Here is a 22967-nt window from a genome sequence, read left to right on the forward strand (position 1 = left end):
CCTGCCGTACGCACTCGGCTCCCCGCCTGTTAAAGGACAAGAGCGACTCAGGAACCAGTGGGGTTACAATAAAAAACGCTACTATTTTCAAGTAAATTTCCGCCCTGTGGAGGAAGTATGCAACTAACAAAAGGCCCATACAAGGTCAACGGTATCCGCTCAAGGTGAAACATCCCGATACACTCTTAACAGGTCCTCGGCCCTTTCAATGTAAGGAACGCAATTTGATAGTATATTAAACATATACTTGCGTCGAATGGCCGTTATGTGTTGTGCTTAATAACTAACCCTTGGCTAACAAATCAGTACTTGATGAACCCCCGTTATATGCAGAGAATAAATGCAGAAAGAGAATAATTGCAAAAAGTTATAAAACTATCGGATTATCGAAATTTTGATAAATTTTAAGCCAACAATGAAACAAACATTTTATTGTTGTTAAAAATAATACTATTAAAGCAAGTGTGCGCCATGTTGATCGATGACGTTCTACCATTTCTCTGATAACTATTCCATCACTGCCAAACTTCTGTGTTTTCTGAGCAAAAAATTTAATAAGCGATTTCTGCTTCCTTCGATTAAATGAGATGAACACTATTAAGGGAGCTCTGCAGACCCCCGGGGCAAATGGTAATCCGATGATGCGAAAACTAAATTATACGACGGCTGCATTAAAATTTGCTACCCAAGTTCTCTCGATTTTTGCCGAGTAGCTAAAGATGCATATCGTCTGACATTGTCATGATGGAAGACGGCGCCTCTTCTGCTCCCTATTTCCGATCGGTTTTTTTTCAATGGCTAGTTGCAACCCGACGATACCTTTCGGATCCTACCATACGCATGGCGTCAATTTCGTTGCCCGAACTTTGTCACCGAACGTTTTCTTATTTCCACATTGTACGTTGACCTTTTTTATGGTTTGTGATTAGTTATTTATGTAGCAGCTCATTTTTATTTTGTTTTTGTCAAGTATCGTAGACTAAAATACGATTGAGTCAATTCGTGTAGTGCCGGGATATCAAGCTTTTTCTGTAGCTAGCTTTCATCAAATGCTTTAAAAGCTTTTTGTATAGCACATGTCTAGTCCCTCGACCACAACATGGCTACTCATGTACCGTTCTTGCTCAACTTTGTATCAACTTTTTCGATTATCATTGATGGACCACCGCGAGGAACACTGCGTCATTCATATAACTTTGTATTATAAATCTCGTCCGCATTTGTGCTCCTTGTCGTGATAACATTCAAACGATTATCACGAAGTTTTATTCTGATTTGAAGGAGCTCTATTTGAAGTCTGAATAATAAAGGCATTGCAAAAATTCTACAGGATACCGAAACCGACCCGAATTATATCGCTTGAGATAGGTAACTTTGAAGTCATTTAGCTAGAGAATGGATGAATATCTTTCGACAATACTATATAAGGAAAAACTAGTGATCTTTTCTTTGAAGTAGATAAAACTGCCCTGCGCGAGAAGTTCCATGCTAAAATTTACCCTGATTCTGTAAAAACGTCAGGCTTAGTTAAGGTTATTTTGAGAAAATGGTATGCCATGATATTAAACTGAATTCGTCGTATAGATTTTTTTGATAATAATGCATGCATCGCTCTTTGACGAGCTAGATGCTCTTAGCAACGATTAACATTTGAAAAAGTCTATAGTATAATCTCGAACTTTTTTTGGATCTCGAATAGTTTTTGTATTTATTAAATAAAATATGGCCGAAAATCTCTACAACTGTATGATATGCTCCTATAATTAGCCGATGTAGGCTTTACAATTACCTTAAGAATGATACGGATCAAACATTTACATTATAAAATGGTAGAGCTTTATATATATATAACGTATAAAGAACAATACAGGGGATTCTTTACCTTTGCGACATACTGTACAACCGACACGAAATCGATTCTTGTGACAATAAGTGAATTTTATGAAAATTCGAAGGACGATCATTTTGAACGGGGGGTTGTTTTAATAACGAAGAGAAACCTTCTTCAATACCGCAAACTATCATAAGGCAGCATGTGATTACGAACGAATGCTCAGTACTATTATCCCATAGAAAATGTTTTTCAGTTCCGTTAGCGCTGCATCGCAAAGATCTCAGGGTCGCATATTAGGGCCGGTCTTCTTTACGGAGAGAAAAGGCCAATGATAAGGTTGACTTTTTGATTTGTTTCCAATAATGATTGATTTGCTTTGTCCGCGATTACATTGTCTCCTTGTCCTTCCGTTAATATTTAGTTGTTGCACGTACTTGGTCTTTATTCTTACCGCTATCAGTGCGTCCCCGGTATTTCTTATGTCAGTACTTACATGCGTGCTCACAGACTCAAGCAGTTGCGTGTGAATGTGCATATGATGAGTATGTGATGGCAAGAAAGGACACGATTTGAAAAACCAGCCAGACCGCTGCCGAGGTGTCCAGCTTACTTTCTGATAACATTATTATTAGGGATAGTATATCTCAAAAATACAAGGCCGGGTGCGACATCCTCGTCACGAATTCCTGCATAGCTAAGGGAAGCGAGACGAACCTGTTCTGGGGCTGTCTAGGTTGCCCGTAGTCGCCCCTGCCACCTCTGCGTAAAGCAATGAGCCTGAGGTTAGCTATCCCCTTGAACAAGTCTAGCTTGAACGGACAGCTCTGGACTGGAAACAGCTAAATTCCCTGTGGCAAACTGAGCAGCAAGTCGTAAAACCTAATTATCCTGATGCTACCACAGTCGCTACGCATCGCCCTTTTTGCGCTTCTGTCGCCCCGCTGTTCCCGCACCCCTGGTGCTGCTTTTGCTGATCCTGCCGCTTTCATTGGTACGATTGCCATAGCTGAGGTGCCATCGCTCTGTCTCGCCTCAAAAGCAGCCGGTTTGCCGTCAGGCCAAGGCGGGGTTTGCGATCGTTAGTGAGTTCGTATTGAGTACGAAAAGTCGCTGTTACTGAAAAAGTCGACAATAGAGGCGAGGACGGAGTGGCTGCGGTGAAGCGAGCGGCAGACGACTCAAGAAAGCCCTTAAATATCTCCACAGCCATCGCAACTATTAGTACGAAGTAATGTTACCTGTTTCCTAGCTTCGTATAGACCGACGCAGTTCTCGCTATTCTTACGCAGTGAAAGCAGCGGCTTCTGAGCCATCGTTGCTGCTGCTACTGCCAAAAAGACGAATTTAATCCCTTCGAAAGTTGTACACACAACATGCAATATATGTGCCGTGTCTGCATGTAAGTGCGTGTCTATTCGTATGTGAAACAGCTTCCGCCAAAACACAAAGGAAACTGTACTTGCTAGATATATAAATCTCGTTGTCTACTGCAAAGGATGTTTTGCAGATGAATCCGTCTTTGCTGCAATAACAATAGCGGTGGCGCAAGACATTCTCCTGAATCACCATATGCCGACACTCCTACTGTTACTTGTGTTTTTTTCTTTTCCATACCTGCTTTCTGAAATTTTCACGTAGTACTCTTCTCTCGTTCGTGACGTGACTGCAAGTTGCACGCTTCGACCTGATTACTCCAATATACTATCATCATTCATAATCCAAGAGAAATTGCACGGAGCGTCTCTTCGGCATGTTCATGCGCCTTTATTATGTCCAGCTCACGGTACGTTTGCTTTGGTTTTTAACGCGCCACCTGCTAGTTCAATTGATTTATAAGATCGAATGTATGTACTTCAAGAAGTAACTTATAGGCTACGGTGTTTAATTAGCCACTATGAATGTGTTGCAGCAATGATGGGGGCAGTTCATAGTTCAGCGTATACGAGCTTCAAGACGCGTCGTAATCAACGACGCAGTCGAGAAATAGCAGCAAGGGCGACCATCAAAATAACGTATATTGATTTGGTCAAGCGTGAACGCTTTACGCTGTCTCTATATTTGGTTCCTCTTTGCCACTCTGCTTCGGCAGGTAAACCCATTCGGTCGGAGAGGCATGGAAAGGTACTCTGATTTCCCATACGTATATTATCAGATCTTTCTAGCAAGCACCATTCCTCCGACGTCCTTCCTGTCATATCGCGCGATTGGTTGTGGTAACACCGCTAGTAATACATGCTTTCATAATGTTTGCCTTTTGCCTGGCTGACCTGCTTTGGCAAAGACGTTCTACGTACATATTACTAGATACAGTATACCACTTGAGTCTTCATCAATAGTGCGTCTGCAAATCAACGCACGCAGTTACTTATGCAAGATATCCACTATACAGAACGTAGAAAAAGAACGTGGCATTTGTTGTTGAGAACATACTCAGCGTTGTATGTGTTAACGTGTGTCTGCCCTAAAGATATGAGTTTAATATGTAGGTTGCAAGAAAATTCATTGACAAGCCTAGATATGCATAGGCATAGGGTGGTATGTGCTAAGCTACTATCAAGTTATAAGAGGCAGGTGTCGATTTTATAGACTTCGAGACATTGCGCAACCCATGCGCTATAAGCTACCAATTTGTATTCGTTGCTTACAGAAACAGTGTTTACAGAAAGTGTTCCGCCCCTTTACACCTTCCATTCGACCAACTTCTACTAATCAGCCCTACTGATCAATACTCGAGGGACATGGAGGTCGCGTAGATGTTCATAAGCACATCAAAGGTCGCAATGGCCAAGACGGGATTACAGGCCTGGAAGTGAACATGGTCTATGAGTGGCCTTATTGCGGTCGCCCATCGACACGTCTGTTCGTCGCAGCCAAGCGCCGCTGCATCATACCAGGATAACATGTAGGACAATGAGGAGGAGAAGGAAACATAGCAGCAGATGACGCTGATGGAGGTCTTTAGATACGTAATACTATTCGTCGGCCTTCGAACGGTAGTGGCCTCTAAACAGCCTTACTCGAGCCGACTGACTGAATCGACTGAAAACAAAGCAGTGTGTTCGCACCACCGTTATGGCACGGGGTCTTCAATCGGCCTGCGTCAGTAAAGTTCATATTCACTTTTTCATAACCATGCTCATCTTTGACGGCCGGCTCTTCGCCTTGCAATTGGGGCTCGGTACCATTTAATTCCGAGATGCATGCGGATACACCTCATGAAGGTATAACGAGGTAAACAGATACGCAATTCTCTAAGTGAATTCTTGCGAGGGGAGATTGTTTCCTCAAACGTTTGAATGAGCGATCGACCTCAACTCGATGAGGCGGGCATCGTCGGCAACTGGATGTAACTAAAGACTTTCGACAATAAGCTCATCTAACACGCTTCTATACGGTTGGCACAATGGATCCGTGTAATGTATAGCAAAAATATATTGTAGGGCATCAAAGGTGGTTTCTTAGCATACCCACTTAACAAATCGTTAGATCTACAGTACATTTAAACTAATTTGTCAGAAGAAGCAATGGCTTACTACGGGCTGCATGTAGCATCGCGGGAGGGTTCAGTAAATAAAGGGCTTGAAAAAAAGACTTCATGCCGGGGACAACGCCAGACGAAACAACGCATATAAACGCATATAAAAAGTTTCTTGCCTACTACTAGTAACTGTTATTCATTATTGCTGTTGTACTTGACAATATCTTGAGCTCTCTCAGCTGGCAGTAATTTCACTGCTCTTCCTGCAAACGAATCAGCCCTCTCTCGTCACTTCGGGCTAGGTTTTTTTTGTTTCATTACGGACTGGGTGTTCATTTGTCAGAAGAGATTTAGCGCAAGGGTTTCTTAACAAGCCAGAGCAACATTGCTGGAGTCCCTCATGGCCTGCAACGTTATAACAAGCGGCAGAACAAGGAAAGGAAGCGCGCTACTAAATGAACTGTCGCTGCTGCTTCTCTTATAAAGGATTGGCGCTGCGGGATGTCATGGGCCTGTGGTTCAGGAGCTATAGGTCGACGGTTTGATTTGCATGCGAATAGAACCAAGTCGACAACGACAGACCGATCAGAGCAGAACAACAGGCCGTATAAACGAGCTACTTCTGAGTAGCTCTATATTAAACGGCTTCGTCCTAAAGCCAATGGTTCAGGGGAAAGGCCATTCCAAAAAGGTACGGCGATAGATGACAATAGTAAGGGTATATTGGAACTCCGTTTCAACCGAGGAGCACATTTGATTTCAACAAAGTGACGAGAACAGATTTATATTCATGACACGAATACGAGACAGACGAAGTGACGAACATTGAAGTTTTCAATGAGTTGAGCGAGAAAGAGAAGGTTTCCAAGAGATTACGTTGTTGACAATCAATGACCAAATGGGTTCACCCGTCGAACCATTTTGCGAACGGCGGAAGTATACTTATCCATCCAAGTAGAGGAAACGACTGAATGTGGAATCTGATAGACTGAGTGCTCGGCTTCTTATATATTGTAGATACTTCGACAAAAAGTCATAATTTCATTTTTACAAAAAACTGTGACAGTGCAGCATTGTGTTATTTTTAGCACGCTTACATTTAAGATGAGCGTTTTGACACAATTTTGCAAGTATATTAAGTGTTCATCAATTCAGCATAATATTAAGCTATACGCCTTGAACTTTCAAACCTACTAGAAACCAGGTGCTTGATACGATGTTGTATCTAAAGTTGTGATCAGGTGTTACGCATTGACCCGGGTTAAAAAGTGGAAGTATTTAGCCAAGCTAGCTTTTCTTAGATGCTATAGAGGCTGTCTAATTCGTAAGCTCTTATCGCAGTGAAATCTAGGAAGTTACAAACGGGAGATTACGAGAAATAAAGAAGATTTAAGGTTTAAACGAGAAGCCCGTTTAAACGGTAGCTTATTTTAAGTTTACGGTGCATTTTAGAATTGATTCCTATTTGTTAGTACGCAGTCAAAAAGCGAAAATAGCTAACATATTATAATGATAAAGTTGCCCTCCTGTAAAAACGTGCGCATCATTTAGAATTGAAAAATAATTTATGGATTATTTTAATACAAAACTGCTACAGCTTTGTTAATTTTGTGAAACATAACTATTGGCAAGCATACAAAATAACTTTTTCCAAATCTGGGTAGATAGATAGATAGGTAGGTAGGTAGGTAGGTATGAGACGTCTGAATTATTGCCTAAGACGTATGCAGTTCTCTGGTACTCGTTGTTTGTAAACAGCTTCGTTAGCTATTGGAGGTAAGTTTCAGAGGCTATTATATCTTTTAGCGTGGCTGATTCTGAGAAAATATAATATAAGCCGCTGGCCTGCGCTGTGTAGCTAGTACAAGGAACTACAATCTGCTCATCACTTTTCGGTGCAGAAGCTGGATCAAGGCGGGTCGTCAGATTAATTTTTCCCGGTTAAAGTTTTAACAACAGCAGGAAAGCAGCTGCGATATGTTCTGACGCGAATTGTTGATTAAACTCGTTATGCAGGTCTTCTAGTATATTATTTAGGTTCAGAAGACGCGCGAGTTGGATGACTATCAGATCACCCGTTTAGATACTTCCCTGAAGCTTGTAGCTTAAATACGCCACTTTTTGGGTAAGCATAGAATAACTTAATATATTAGTGTAAATTTAAATTTGTAAGTGTTGTTCTACTTATGTGTTGTTTTTTAAGCAATAAGAGTAGAATACAGACGACTTTCGCTCGCGCACGAGTTTTTTTGCCTGCAATAAATTAACCACCGACTAGAGAATTTGCTGGAATGATTCCTAAACATTAATCGCTCCCCTAACTAAACGAACCATCAGACTAGAAACTTTCCAGGTGCGGCAGAGTATGTGCATGTCTTTTTATTACGTCATCTACGACATACGTTTGGTTGTAAAGAGAGCATAAATAAATTTACAGTTCGCTTAGGCCGGTTACCCTGGCAGTAAAGAATTATCCTTCTCCGTTAATTCGGATAGAAAAGGCACTATCTTGCAAAATCCACGTCCCAGTTAGTGGTGGGCGAGCTGCCTCGGAACTGCCCACTGTTCTGCAGAGAAAAAGACACGATCGATCGAAAACTAGTAATTCGTTGCTCGCTTGGAGTTGTACGACGTCAAAACGAGCTTCGCGTTTGTGACAGAACGGGGTCGTGGCAGAGCGGTATAAGGGCGACACCTAGAAAAAGCGAAGCCAGGCAATTCATTTTGTCGCACGAAACCAGAAAGCATTGGTTCATGCTATCAAGCACCAAGTAGTAGATGATATTTAACTCCGTTGGAACAACAATTGGAATCGCTAGCTACGGCCAACATGCTGCTAAGTAAGAAGCGAGGAAGCGGTGCCCCTCCTATTCCGAGCCCCTACGTTAAAGTGCAGACCGCAAAAAGGTGCACGCCAAAAAAGAGAGGTGGTAGAGGAGGGAAGGAGTGACACCGAGAATAGTCTTCAGTCCCGGTACGATAATGGGCCTTCAAATGGAAAGAGACCCGGGAAGGGAGTTTTGGCGCGTCTGAGCTAGAGCAAAATGTAAAAATCGAAGGAGGAGACTACTGCATGAAAGAGATTAAGCGGAAAACGCTAAATTCGCATTTATTTGTTTATCTATTCTCTTGTCTGGTTTCGCTATGCCGTTACACTGCCTATTATTATTATATATGTGAACTAGGGAACACCGCGTAGCCGGTCTGTTCCGATAAAAGGTAGAGATCGGACGGAACAGCCGTAGTGCATCAAGAGGAGTAAATCTCCTCCATAATCTTAAGCCGCTGTTCATTGTGAACGAATAACAAACGAACGGGTAAACATAATCGACTACTGATAACGATAATTCCTTAGATAATGCGATTCTCTTAATTTTCTAATAGTAGAGTACGCATGAAAAAACTGTCTGGTCAAGATTCGTAGTGTACTAAAGGTGGCTAGATATCGGAGTAATAACTGTTCAAGTTTGCACATATGTGTGTTAACAGTTTCAAATATAGCCAAACGGAAAATCAAAAAATATGTGGTAAAACAGGAAAAAAGCTTTTTTTACGGCCTTTTATACGTGGACACAGGCCATAGTAATTCAAACAGGCCCCAATTGTTGTTTAAACAATGGCTCCCTGTAAGAATTTCCAATTTCGTATATATTTTTCGTCACCTTGAAGCCTTGTAAAAATCCGTGAATTTTCCACCAAAATTGAAACTAAAATGGGCCAGTTTCAAACTTACATGATTTACTACCCAATGCGATCTGGTAAAATATACATACTTGTGATACCATAGCAAGTAACCCTTGATTATTCCATGAAGTTTTACAATTCGTGCTCTGCTTAGAAAAATAAGATAGAAACCGTATCTTTATTAAACCGCAGGTATCGGATGTGAGATGCGGTGGGGCTACTACAGGAAGGAGCGGAATAATATCAATAATATTCAAGGTATATCCGACATTGTCCTTGATTCCAGCTACAATGAAGATGTCAAAAAGCGTCTGAACTATAGCAGTTATATATCATACAAATGTACCAGTAGATATTTGTTCATAAAGGTAGCAGGACCGTTAAGGTCCTCTATAAGAGAGCCACATAGGTGTACACAAATGTCATAGGGTCTCGCTAAGTAAGATATTACTCTGTAGACCAAGTGCAATTATGTTTCGTTCGCACACTATGACGGATCGTCGTTTATGAAAAACCTTGATGTCATTGGCTGTGTGTATCGGTGTGTACGCGAAATAGTAGTCAGTACAATGCCTAGGTCGGATGTTTTCGCGGGAGAAACATCTACGGGTCAGTCGAATTAGTGATTGGACGGCGGCGGAGGCCTGATTTGCGTGACGCAAGGGGCCGCCACTGTAAAGCAGGAAAAAATCATCGACCTGATTAATGGCGCCAATTGGACTCGAACTAATTTTTGCCGAAACATCGTTTTGTGGCGGCGAGGGCGCGGCCTTACTTTCCAGCTTTGTCAACTCACCAAAATGAGCTTTTCCAAAAACGGTAGCACACCTTAGTACTTTCACTGGAGAAACGCTTCGAGTTCTGCGTCCAGAATTGCCGTTAGGCATCGTTACGCCAGACGGCCGGTTTCTCAGTGTGAGAGGACTCGGTCCGGACTTCTGCGTCTCGATTCTTAGGCACATTTTACATGTGTATCTAAGCTTCGTAGACGGAACCAGTGCAGTCAGTTTTTTTTTCTTGTTACGGTGACATCGGTTTCAAATTTACTACTGACGACAATCTTTGCTGGTCTTTGCTAAGACAGATTCCCCAGCAGACGTAACTGATCGAGCGATATGCAAAAACAAAAGTTCTCTAATGTTTCTCGCTCGGATTCGATACTATATAGAGCCCTGAGCCGCTTCCGATAGTATATTATTTTTATGGCTGTTTCTTATATCACTAATTCATTTGCTATTCGAATTATCCAGACAAAAATTTCGTGTAACATCACAATAATCGCCGGAGAGTGCCCTCTGATTTTGAGTCTTCACACTTTTGGCTCTGGACACCCGACATTTCTTTACCACTAAGAAGGGTAACCCGGATAGGACCTAATTGGGTTAGACGTTGTTACTCAGTTCGTTCGCAGCGATAAATATATTCAAATAAACAGTGGAGTATGTTCGGACTTGATAATCATTTTTATGCGTCTGAACCTACCCTCTATAAAGTTTGCTTTGCTAGAAATATCAATGGCAGGTGTGAACACGAACCAACCTAAACAACATCAAGTAGTTAACAAAATGTCGTATTGAACGGCATTTGTCGTTATTGTGTCTGCAGGATTTATAGGGTCGAGCCCAGAATCCCACTAGCAAAATCAATTGTGCGCCTAGACAATGGCAACTACCCAGTTTTGGACAAATATCAATGAACTCTACATATATTTATTAAGAATCGACTTTGTGCCAAAACGTTGGTGATGAGTGCAGTTCTTACAACGGCTTTAGCAGTAAGAAGACTTTCGATTACTTGGCCTAAATCAAAACAAATTTCTGATCATGCAGTTAATCTTAGAGTTCAAGGACCAGTGTCTAAGCAATAAAGCCGGTAAGAATACTACTACTACTACTACTACTACAAATATACGCTTTCATCAACCATATTCCTTTGTTTTTAAAGCTTCCTACAGAAGAACAACACAGATGTTTGGATAAAATAGGTCAATTATATCTCAGTCAATCCTGATTGGTTTTTTTTTACATCGATACATCCAAGATCATATTAAACTAAATGAAACAATCTGAATTGAACAAAACCCAGTTGAACGATAGTTTGTACGTCTAGATCTCGTATCACAAGCACAGCCGATAAAATAGAATTTTCAATTTCAAAGTCGTAATCCATTGCATCATTCATTATAGGTAAACGCTGATAGCTTTGGACCTTACTAACTAACCCTATGAACTGCTCGCTGAAGGGTTTCGTGCGGACTAGCTTTACCTGTGAGACGATTGAATGAAAATCGTCAGCGTACAAGAATATTGATAGGCAAAACCTAGCTACCGATTTCCGGTGCGCTGAAGAGGAAAGGACGGGAGCGAAGAAGCTGACGAAAATCGTTGTCGATCCTTCCTCGAAACAATCAGTCCGCTAGATCAATACCTGACGATTCGCTATCACCGTGTAGCCGTGAATATTAGGATTTGCTCTGTCTTCAGATATTTTATCGCGCAAACTTTGTTATTTCGCAAGTATTATAGCACACAGGAGCCATTACTGAGTCGTTATTAACAATTTGTTACAGGTGGAACAATAAATAGTCAATTGGTGATCCAAGCAGCTATTAAATAACACTAGAAGTGTATAAACAATACATAGATGCGATAGTGTGCTGGTGCGCTAGATGGTCATGAACAAAATTTTGTTTGGAAAAAGAACGGTGACAATGTACCGACAAAAGTGGCAACAAGGTCTGTCAAAAGTTAGCTTGATGGCATAATTTAATAATATAGAATATAAGGGAACATAATAAGAAAAAAGCAATTGAGAGCTCCAGGAAATACCATAGCGTTGGATGGAGTGAATGCTCTAGCTAAGCGAATATAGCTATTTCAGGCCAGAAGCCGCGATGATTACCATCTTTCCTGCTTTCTAGATGGGAGACAGAGGCTGGGAAAGCCCGAACAGCTCACTAGTTTCACGCAACATACGTTTGCTATTTTCTCATTTTCATATTTTTTGAGCTCAGTCGATGAAACGTTAGTGAAATCGGTAAGTATCGGTATTTGTTGCGGGAAATTATATCAAAACTGATGACACAAGCGATTAAACTCTTGTCAACGTATACACACTTGAGTACTAACTGATGAAAAAATGGCGCGTGGCCTGGACCTCTTCTGCCTAGCCGCGGCCAAAACGGTATCGTCATTTATTACTTAATTGGCCTTAACCCGAACGGTGTAACGACGTGCAAATCCGGTGAACTAATTCTCCCACCCACACGTCTTTAAAACTAAACATTGATTCTTCTATATCAAATAGAATAGATAACAAACCTTTGTGCGCATGCGTGTACCGGAGAACACATACGGTAAGCATGGAGAGCGTATTTATGTTTGCAACGTTGTACGAGACGTCTGTCTCGTGGCAAGGCTGTTCAGAGGAGCAACTGAGTCCCAGCAGGGTGCCTAGTGGGTAACGTATTTGGATGATAATCTTAGGGAGACATTGTGATCTAGGTTCGAACCCGGGCATAGACAGACAGACAGACAGACAGAGAGAATTCGTTTCGCGCTTGAAGCCAGCCGTCTGATGGCTGAAAACTCTAATGGCGGCACCGGACACTCTTACGAGTCGAAACATAGAGGGTGTCGACTTATTCTAGCGGGACTGCCTGCTATGCTCTACGATGTCGAGAAATGGTAGGGGTTGTCGCTATATTTTGCCGAACGACGAAACGGAAGCGATAACCGAAACGCTATTGATATCACTAAATTTAGGAAATACTAAGTTGCTTTATGCTGGCTGATTATGGGTAGCTCTATGCAGAACTATCGTCATGTCCTAGAAGAATGAATTTGCTGCTTTCATCGTAAAAACGTGGGGTATCAGCGGTCACGCAAAGCGCCAATCCTTCGGAGTATTCCGGTTGAGGTGAGAGAAAAACAATGTCATAGGTGTACTGAGCTACTGAGAAATCCTAATTCCCTAAATAAAATCTGCCAACTGTCGACGACTACGATTTCTCTGATCAATTTCATCAGCGTTCCACTAAACAGACCTATGGCATCCTGGGCCCTCATTCGAGTCAAGACTAGCAATCAAATTACCTTTCGATAGGCGACCAAATATAGAAAACATATAGAAAAGTATAGAAAACACCGAACTTTTGAGCTTCACGCTTTCGATTTGTTGAATGCGTTTTTGAGCCACGAGCCGACACAGTTTTCGAAGACTGGTGAAGCACAGTTCGTATGACACTCCGGACAATCGGATATTGACGCTAAGGAAATGCTTGCGTTGGTCGACACTGCGAAACTTCCGTAAATTGGCAGTACCGTTCACACAAAATCCGGTTGCTTTAGCTTTGTTTACCAATGCAGATTGTCTTATAATTGAAGACGCGATTAGTGTTTTACGTATATGTTTATTTGACACGTACGAAGAAGGTGAAGTAGAGTTTACAAAAGTGCCAAAAGAACACAATACCGGAATGGGACTGGTGGAACTAGCCATTTCCTAAATTTGCAAGTAACTCGATGATTAAGTTTTTTTGGAGACAGAACTGTTTTGAAGTTGAAAAGTAGTAAGTAGGGATAATAATATTTTAATTAGATAGCAAATATTTGCACTGCTTCGTATGCTATGTTTCTAATAGTAATAAATAAATGTTATGAAAACAATGATTATAGGTAGTACTGGAGGTAAAACTCGAAGCGTCTGGCTAGCGTTAGCCGTTAGGAAAATTAGCAAAGACGACGATAGTAGAAAAGTGCTAAGTTCTACAACAGAAGAAGTATGGCTCTCATAGAAATCGCAAAGCTCACCTTCCGTTTCCGTTCGTAATTGACTCTCAGTGTCTTGCGAGTCCGCGTGCGTTATGGCAAGTGCATCTGCTGCCCCCACACGTTAAATTTTATCGTTATTCGACTGCTCCATTCCTCTAGCCCAGCTGTTCTTTCATTTTTTAGTCATCTGGCCAAATAAATGACCACACCTGAAATAACCGTGTCCTGTCCACAGCAGACGAATGGAACCCAGTTTCTCAGAGGACCAATCACTGACTTTCTTGCTTTCTGTCACAACGGCTGCAAATTGCAGCACAACAAAGCTGATAAGAGCTTTAGCCGTCAGGTTCTCTGTCCAGGAAAGTGGCCAGATCGGGGAACGGCTTCGAAGAGTAAAGAGCCGTAAGATCCGAATGTCGTGACTTCTAAACGCCGCTCGTTGGAAGTCCTTCTCGAACATTTCTCTCCAGTGACATCCTGAGTAATCCTGGGCGGCGCCTGGTGTCCCAAAGGACGACTACGCGCTTTTTGGTTGTGACCCCTTTCCTCATACAGCAAAGCCCTTTACAGCTTCAAACCAAGAAAATGTTAGCGTCTCTCGCTCAATGCGCGATGTACATAGTAATGGACTGTGCATTACAGAGTACGCAGAGTACACGTACAACGATGCTGCTTCTAGGTATAAAGTTTAAAAAGGACCTTTGACAGCAACTTGAAAAGTTCCGGGAGTGGTAAGAGTGTGTCTAGATACATTGGTGAAAACATTAAAACTTACTATCCTATATCGTGTATCAACGTACTCAGTAGCTCTTACGCTAATAGTTTGTGGTGTTGTTGTTCGAAGAAAGCTGTGCCAGGGTCCTACTGTGTATCACGATTTGGAAGCAAGCATCCCCAAAAGGCGTGCAAATAAATCAGATCCGCGACAGACGGTCGTAGAGGAATTAAGCTCAACTTCTCTGGTAACTACCGGTATCTAAACTGCTGCGAACGTCACTGTGTTTCTTGATCACGTTACATTGGTCGAACGGCTTGCCTCGCATGTATTGTGCCAATTTCCTCTATCTACCATGTTCCATATCCTTAAAATTCGTAGACAGACACGTTATGATTAAGCCATCGGCACAATTTTTCTTTTGGTGACAACATCGCTATGACGTTCATTGCTACCGTCGTTTCATGCCTATTTTTGCTGGAAAAAAAGCGCAGACTTCCTTACAAATGACTTATGCAGTGGATGGCCCAATGTTAGCCAGTCAAAGTCTACAGAAAGATAAATTCTCTTCATCGTTTTGCGGGGTTCCGACCGATCCGAGGGAACCATTTCTCATATTTCAAGAGGTCTATGCTACCCATTCGGCCATTTCAGCTGCAATCACGACTAGCCATCAATGACGGGCAAGTGGAAACGTCACAGCACTAAATCGATTCCTCTACAGTGGTGTGTAAGGTCTGAGCGTTGGCAAAAGCAGAGAATAATAACGTTGCGACAAAAAGGACCGCTGAGGTATATCAGGCAACGTACTAGTTTAGGGGCCGAGTAGTAGTGACGAAATGTGATGCGAGCGGTAGGGCTAGGTCGTGGGGAGAGAATAACTGAGTGACGCGGAATCGGAGGGTGCTTCTGTAAGAAAGAGAAAGGATTAGAGGTTGCGCGGAAGCAGGGTTCCTGTTCTAACTTTTTCGTCTGTTTAATTGGGGAGTAATTAGGAGCCAAGTAGAGTTTGACTTCTAGGCTCACTGGCATTCTACTGTGGGCGTCGCAAGTTGCGACGAGTTAAAGCAGGTCATGGCTGAGTTCCACAAGTCTTGGCCCGCTAGTCATGTCAACGGACAGAGCACGGACGGAGCTTAGATAGCGGTAAGAGAGACAGCTATGGAGACAAGGAAGCACACCTATGAACATATATACACACGACAACAGCATGTAGCATGCTAGTGTCGACAACTAGAGAACGTAATTTGAAGAGCGCTAGCGTTTTACGTTTTCTAGTCCCGTTTCATTGGCAAAAATTTCATTGGCTGGGTAAGCTCAACTCACGACGACTCGCGGGAGAGCTGTTTCATACAAATTTCTTGGACAATCGCAGGTCACCATATAGGACATGAAGGAGGCGGTAGTGGACGAGCCACATAGGACGCAATTGCGGGCATGTTGTTCATGTATCGCATTATCATACACCATTAAGACACACTACGATATTCAAACGAAATCATCCTGAGACATGTACTTCACAAAATTCTGCAACTTATCGAAATCCTAGCGCACATAATTTATTTCGTCTCATTGTATATTGATTTTTGTTGATTCATTATCTAAACATTTGTTTCAACGTTGTTTGGCACTGAGCTGGTTAAATTATAAATAAAATCAGCCATGTCAAACAACAAATTCAATTCAAAACTGTATTTGGGGCGCCAAAAAAGAAAGCAACTATCGGGTAATTTGCATTACTTCGATATAATAATTATTAAATAAGATAAGCTTTCATGTGTTTATCGTATTACTAGTATCACAGGAACTATAGAGACCGCATTATATGGATATCGATTTGCATTACGGTTAAAAAATATATCATTCAGCTTTTATGCTCGAATCGCTTAAAATGCCGTCGTCGTCTGTCACGTATCTAGTACGATTTTTAAAAAATTGGCAGAGCGTGTTACCAAACTGAGGTAGCCTATGGTACATTCAAGCATCGACTTCGACAACTATTTTACATATTGCTTACAGAAAGAAATTATCCACTCTAAAAGCTTCAGGAACAAATGAAGACAAAAGATTGAGTCGGGAAAAACTGTTTATCAACTGCCCGACGAATTTTTTTATCAAGATGTTCGATAGCGCCGTACTTAGCCAGCTTGAGATGTCTAGACTAAAGGACTGTGCTGGATGGATACTGCTATAAGGCAAATTTAGTCAAAATTTAAAGGGCGTCCTTATGCCCCTTTAAATACGCTGTTCTATGCTGCGTAAAACGAACACGGAGGATTTAGCTGCCTCTGGCCTAAACGTACCGTGTCTCGTACTCTGACTTGAGAAGAACAGCCTAACTCAGTCTATCCCTCAGTCTGCCTTGGGTTAACGAATGGTAGGACAATCTAGTACGGTAGATACTACTGAAGCACTTTTGCAGCTGGCGGATTCACCTTTTACATGAGGTCGCGAGGACTGAAAGTAATTCCTTTTACAGGTTTCCTATATATTATCATTCGACTGATGAGTGGCTGCCACACCAAGCACTATTGCTATCGGATCGCGTGACATATCTTTCGGTTAAGCAACTGCCGCTCCTTCGCTGGGGGCAAAAAAGCGTGCCGTTGTTTGTTGCTCCCTTAGCCTTAGTCTGTTTGTTCAATATGTGTGTCGTGTGTTTTTGTCCAATCAGGCGAGGTTTGGGTCGGCGGTCTAGGGCCCGGACGAGGCCGATGAGGCATTTTTAACCCAGTTTAACTGCCGCTTTCCAAACGTAATTAATTGGGTGTGTATAGTCCGAAGCGAGCAGTAACTTCCGTCTTTGTTGATGTACGTGTATTCATATGTGATTGTGTGTTTGAGTTAACGTGAACCGATGCAGTATTACTCGTTTAAACGTGCGTCTAGTTGTGTTTCTGTTCGAACTGGCTCTTTTGCGGTACATAACAGTGATATCTGTTTTGAAGCAAACAGAGAAAAGAAGCGGCAGCCAAGCCTATACGTGAAAGAAGATACGATCTTCCAAGAATCCAGTTCTGCGCTGTCAGAATGCTATACTTCGACCGCTTCCTTTTATTGGATATACTGAAATTGGTCCGTGACCGGCGGACACAGCATAACCAACAGATTCTGCAAAAACACTATGGGGAATAAATTATAGAGCGGAACGCGTGTCTTGAGAAGATGAAGCTTGCTAGTTGGCTCCGTTTACAATGTTTCTGTCGAATAAAAACTTCGTATTGCTTAAAGAACTCTCGTCGTGAATCCTTTGCCACTTATCTGTATACGTAACTGCCGTCGTGTAACAACAACCAGGATGATTGCTATTGAGCAGGCTAAACGGTTTTGGCCTTTATATGTGTACGCGTGCCATAATTTCCTTTCGAACGGGTTGCGTATTGCACCAGTTCTTAATGAAGATAGACTTTTCTAAGCATTACGACTTTCCAGATCCGAAATATTTCCCTTTTTTTTTTCTGTCGAAAGGAAGTTCAAAATTGATTTGATAAAGATCTCGTAAATTTAAAGCAGAAACTACGTTCATAAGCCTCTTCTAAAGTTGAGGCTTTGAGAGCGGTAGCATTTGTCAGAATTCAGGTGTCTGATTAGCAGCGTTCCCTGAATTTACCAGCAAGCATTCTTCCGTTCAACCGTTCGCGAGATTAATGGGAAATTGTTCTATTGCAACTTTGTGGTTTGATAAATTAATCAGAAATTTAATTAGCACGCGCTTGTCCAGCAAAAATCGTCCTGTTGTACAAACTACATATTTTTCTCTCATGAAAGTTACACGTTTATTTTTTAGTTACAAACGGCATAATATTCTTCCTAGTAAGGGCGCGACCTAAATTCAAAGAAGGTAAACCTGTGTTGAAGCTCGGATATGTTTTGATGGATTGAGAAAAATATTTTAAAAGTAATTTGGACTTTTAAACAATGGGTAAATTCCGATGCGATATGCGTGTTGACCTTCGGTGGTCTTACAAGTTGTAAACGTCGAGCAAGCAAACATAGAGTGTTACAGCTTTACAAGGACTAATTGGCATCAATCTTCACTACTGTTTGGTCATACCTATAATGGAAGAAATCTTTTGAAGTACAAAACGTATCAACAATCTTTCTTTCGACTGACTTCAACATTTTGGGCAAATATTCTAGATAGAAAGATGGGCAAAGCTCGCAGCTTGGAGAGTTTTGAAAATAGTCATATTCGGTCAGACCGTGAACGTTCATGGCCTGGCCGTGGCGATTTTCTAAGTCCTAGCGATTTTCTAAGTTCTAGACTCTATTTAGCTAGTGCCTGGAGCGATAGTTTATTTTATTGACATCTAAATTGAATTGTGCTACTTTAGATGTCTCATTCTCGTAATGGAAAAAATATATAGATGAGCAGAAATACGAAAAGGTACGCTAAAAAATCATAGCTTCTCTTTCCATATCTCTATAAGACTGTTTTGAAGCCGAACAGCAACGAAAGAATAAGTGCAATGTTTAAATGGATCTTTTCTAGCGACTTTTTATTAGGCTTAAAGGGGTGATTGTTATTTACATCCACTGCAAAGCTTACTGAACGTGTCCTCAACTGAGAACCGTCCAATATAATGCGCAACAGAGTTTCTATCACAAAACAATTCTTCAAATGATTCACTCGGTAAAGTTTGTGTGGTGTCCACAGGGTTTATTTATATCGTGCATGTGGACCCAGGTTGACAAGCAGCTCCAATGGTTTACTCTTACTTTCGCGTGTGCGGTAAAACTGGGCACGACGAAAGGCACGTTTGGGGGCAATTTGGATTTTCCTTTTGTTGATAGAGAGATCTCAGAAGAATTCACGCACGCAGACCTGCCCCATCATGCCATTGAACGAAATGTTGGCCACTTCTGAAAATATATACATTTACTGCAGACATGTGTGAATATCAAGTTTACAAATGAACAAAGCCCAAAGAGGACACAATGAGACCGCTTTAGGAGTCATATGAATAGATAATGCTAGTTATATGAATGAGAGATTACATTGAAGCTGCGATTGGTCGAGGCTTATTTAGGGCATTCCTGTCTGACGACTCGAGCAGCGAACAGAATTATTTCTCAAGACCCTGAAAAATAGCATTAAGCCTTAATAGCAGAATTTCTGCCTAAATGGTACAAACTTGTCGAATCGGATCACTATAGAGCATGATGTGGTAAAGTAAGTAAGCTAAGTGGAAAGAATTATCCTGCAGTAATATTAAACGTAACTTCACCGCACCGTTGATCTTCACGAGCCAAGCAGAATTACCTAGGGAAAGTATCGATGCATTGTTTCAATTTAATAAATTGATTTCGTCAATAAAACGGTGCAATTTTAAATCACGTGAGTTACAAAAGCTATCGCTCGCACATTAATTGCTACAGTTGTCAATAAATAACGATTTAACGAAAACTTGGGGATCTTATTAGATCTCGATCGCTGGAAAATTGTTTGACCTTCAACCTTGCATGATTTTTACTATTGAAAAATATTTTTGAGATATAGCCTGGATTTTTCCCTATAGCGTCCAGTTAGTAGACCCGGTAGAGATAGACGAGAATTTTTGAACTGGTTCTACGCAGGGTTCGGCTGGCCTAGGCGGCAAACGCAAAAAGTCGTAATCGGCCCCTTCTGCCGACATAGGGGAAAACAGGCACCGGACTAGCAATAAATTCGTGTCTTCCAACTTTCTGCCGCATCCCTCCCTTAACTACAGAGCGGACGTGAACAGCTAAAAGCGTATGGCAATCGAAATAGCTGGCACTACTCGAGGCGCGGATACATCGATCAGTAGGTTGATAGAAATTGTTGTTTTGATAGAAACTGTATTCCGCAGAATATGAAGACTTCCACACGATTAACACACACACATTCGTCTTCCAATTTCGCGCACTTCGGTCCTTTTGGATGGCCTTTCGAAGCCAGCCAGCTTTCGCAACAATTTGGTAAAAGAACCTGCCAATAGTCAACTACCCCTACTACTTTTAGGTGGACACTGAAAGCATGAGCTCTTAGTTTGAAGTTAGCTCTTACGAACTGATCGCCACCGACCTTTTAAACTCCTTTGAGTAACTTAAAGGAGCAGTTGTAATTTTTTTTACCAAAACAAAAATAATTTTTTACTACTATTCTGTTTCATGATTGATTCGTTCTGTAGAAAAACAAAAGCTAACAACTGATTAAAGATATCGTTAAGTCGAATTCTTATTTGGAGATTATTAGAAAGATATTTACTAGATAGAAAGAAATTACTAGAAGTATAACTATGTATGAACTATTTTAGTAAATTTCACTAACACATTAATAACGGGTACGTGTTTGCGTTCAGTATAAACCAGAAAGCAACAAAAAGCAATATAAAAGTGGTAGCGCGCACACGTAGAAGCTTTCAAAAGTCGTCACCTGTATGACTTCACAATCGTTGCCCCATTTCGTCACTCTCTGCCTTTCTAATAGCTTATAGGAAAGGTATTTAGCTGTACATTTGTCATCAAAACAGCTATCTCAATAGGAGCAAAAGTGACCTTTTGAAGGAATCTAATAGTTCAGAACAGAGAGCTGGAGAGGGAAACACGCTGGCGAACGTCTGCTTCTGAAAGTTTGTGTGCGTAGCAGAAGACTACCATAGAGAGGAGTGGAGTAGTGTAAGAGCATTGTAAGGTCGGGTGCGTCAGTGTAAAGGGTCGCAACTTCGTGGACTGGTCGAAGAGATTGAAGAGTGACACGCTGCTTCTTGTAATAATATACGTGTGTCAGCGGGGGGCGACAAAGGGCCATTTGGAGTGAAGTCCAGTTGGCTAGGTAACGTTGTTATCCATTGTTGTTCGGATAGGGGCAAGTAGTAGGAATCCATGGACGGCGACACGTTACATGTAATGTATTCCTTCGTAGCGAACGCCTTGATTGTACGGCGCCGTACAAAGCAAAGCTTTGTTTGTAAGAGAAAATAGCGTGTAACTGACCAGAAAGTCGGGAGCAAGGCAACGGCTTCGAAGTTTTCCCTTTGTAGGCAGGAAACTAGTGCCAGCACGCTACCTTTTCGATTGAAAGATAAAGGTTGTAATGGAGCGTGTTTCTTGACGGGATCACCTACACATTGATGTACGGAATTAGTTGCTCCACGAAAAGCAAGAAACGAAAGAGTAAAGGATCTCCTGTGGACAGGGTGACACCGTTAGGTGGCAGTCGGCCGAAGCCAAGGCCAAATAAAGTCGAGCCGATTAACGGGCATTCAAAGAAACACCAGGGTTACTTGCCATGCATTTTGCTTTGGCCACTACGATCAAACCAGTGCTAAGCCTAAGAGCGACTCGTTGGATAGTTGTCTACAAAGTAAATCATTGAGGAAAAGAGAACACACACACACACGTTTTAGTTGATAAAAAGATGGCCTTATTTATAAGGACACCATAACACTGTGCCATACAGATTTGCTAAATGGAAGACAGGCAGACAAAATGACAGAAAGGGAATGATAGCGAACGACACTCAACAGTTCGAACCCAACGAGGAACCCTTAAAGAAAATCGGTTTGCGATTTTCTAAATGGTATTATTTGCGATCTGCGCGCACCTGGCAATCTGCCAAACCACTTGACGGTACCTTATGTTAAATGGTTCGTCGCCCCCAGTTGACGTTTTGCCCAAATTAGTCGAATTGAAGGGCAGACGGTACAGAACAGCAAGAAGCACTGACAAGAACAAAGCTCACTGACTAAACAACGTTACTTAGACGTCAAATCTTGCCTATACAGGAGAGCTCGATTGCTAAAGCGCTTCGAACGGCAAGAAGCAGCGGTGTGTAGTGATCAATCGTATGCATCCGTTATATTAGACCATTGGCCTTAACCAGTATCTATTAAAAGCCAATGGTAGTATTCAGTCCTTGTTAAAGGTATGGCATATGACTAAGTGCGTAAAACGGATTAAACACTGTTATTTCATATTAAATGTGCGATACAAGCGTTTGCTAATACAATCATGTTTTGGCTGCACCGAAAAAAGATCTGATCAGTTACGGCAGAAGTCATCCGGCTACACTCATTCACGTAACTTCTGTTCTTCAATACGCAATTCCACTATAACGCTATTATAATATGAAAAGCTTAAAACATTTTCAGACAGCTATACAATTTTGTGTCGAGCCGTGTGAGCTTGGTTCGTTATGGCGAAGAATGGAAGAAAAAACTCAGACCTTAAAGCGTTGTACTTTTCTAACACTTCGTATGGTGTCTCTATTGCGGTTTTCGGGTGTGATGATTACGGGTCACATGATTTTGCAAAAACTCCGCGTATGCCTCATGACGAATCTCGACCTGAACTTTAGTAGCCGAGCTTTTTTGTTAACTACTCAATTAAACGAGCTTCAAATTCAACGTTACCGCGTTTACACAGCAAGGTTTGTTGATCCAGTGACTGAGCCGAACGCCTCGCCTGAATCTCCATATTCCCACTAATTATGAATCATGTATATCAAATGCCCCCCCCCCC

The 22967-nt window shown here is 41.7% G+C and overlaps 1 protein-coding gene and 1 long non-coding RNA gene across 12 annotated transcripts in view; one reads left to right on the plus strand and one right to left on the minus strand.

Annotated features, from left to right (window-relative positions):
• LOC111261529 (uncharacterized) overlaps window positions 1-22967 on the minus strand; it is a 292892-nt gene that overhangs the window by 40264 nt on the left and 229661 nt on the right. For 4 of the 10 annotated variants that reach the window (XR_015311557.1, XR_015311555.1, XR_015311565.1 and 1 more), the window contains 2 exons: window positions 19482-19564; window positions 18956-19346 (listed from right to left, as the gene is read on the minus strand). The exons of 3 other annotated variants lie outside the window; for them this stretch is intronic. The gene's annotated coding sequence lies outside the window, so the exon portion shown is untranslated. Of the gene's footprint in view, window positions 1-18955; window positions 19347-19481; window positions 19565-22967 lie in introns of those variants that run through there. 3 more of the 10 variants (XR_015311556.1, XR_015311572.1, XM_086968744.1) reach the window with 1 other exon arrangement.
• The window catches only part of LOC111261536 (uncharacterized), an 88795-nt gene that overhangs the window by 25085 nt on the left and 40743 nt on the right, over window positions 1-22967 (plus strand). The gene's annotated exons all lie outside the window — the stretch shown is intronic.

The sequence above is a fragment of the Varroa jacobsoni genome, unplaced genomic scaffold (genome assembly GCF_002532875.2).
Source record: "Varroa jacobsoni isolate VJ856 unplaced genomic scaffold, vjacob_1.0 scaffold_565, whole genome shotgun sequence".
Lineage (NCBI taxonomy): Eukaryota > Metazoa > Arthropoda > Arachnida > Mesostigmata > Varroidae > Varroa > Varroa jacobsoni.